This window comes from Protopterus annectens, chromosome 5.part0, assembly GCF_019279795.1.
Source record: "Protopterus annectens isolate FY-2018-M chromosome 5.part0, PAN1.0, whole genome shotgun sequence".
NCBI classification, from domain to species: domain Eukaryota; kingdom Metazoa; phylum Chordata; order Ceratodontiformes; family Protopteridae; genus Protopterus; species Protopterus annectens.
This window is the reverse complement of record NC_056735.1, coordinates 286510698-286511144: the sequence shown is the minus strand read 5'-3', so window position 1 is coordinate 286511144 and position 447 is coordinate 286510698. Positions and strand designations below refer to the sequence as shown.

General features: G+C 38.9%; 1 protein-coding gene across 1 annotated transcript in view; it reads right to left on the bottom strand.

Annotated features, from left to right (window-relative positions):
• Positions 1-129, bottom strand: part of MAP3K15 (mitogen-activated protein kinase kinase kinase 15) — a 1833462-nt gene extending 1833333 nt beyond the window's left edge. Inside the window, exon 1 of the mRNA XM_044072272.1 lies at positions 1-129. This exon is cut by the window's left edge and continues 659 nt beyond it. The gene's annotated coding sequence lies outside the window, so the exon portion shown is untranslated.
• Between the last annotated feature and the right edge of the window lie 318 nt (positions 130-447).

Here is a 447-nt window from a genome sequence, read left to right as displayed (position 1 = left end):
CTTCTAAGCTAGCCTACAGATAAGGCAGTGATACTGAAACTTGTCTGCCTCTTTTAAAACAGATTCTCTTAGTGCCTTGTTGGAAATATCCTGCAAGCCTTGCTCGTTTCACCAACAGTCTGTGAATGCAGTCACTGGGGAACCACTATTGCGAAATTGCTTGGTGGGGGGGGGGGGGGTCTACTGCGAACTGGAATACCTGTGACACTTGGGCAGGTTACAAGGCAAAGCGTACAATTTATTTTTTGTTACCGCCTTTGTAAAAGATAAAATGAAGATTGTCAAGGAAGAAACGTATTTTGGATAAGTTTTATAAAATAGAAATTGAGCAGGAACCATACATCTCAACCTCTTAATGCAAGAAATCTGCACAAAGTCTAAAATAATGGAGGTAAAAAGACCCAAAAATAGGGACATATTTTAAATATTGGTCTTATAAACTTAGAA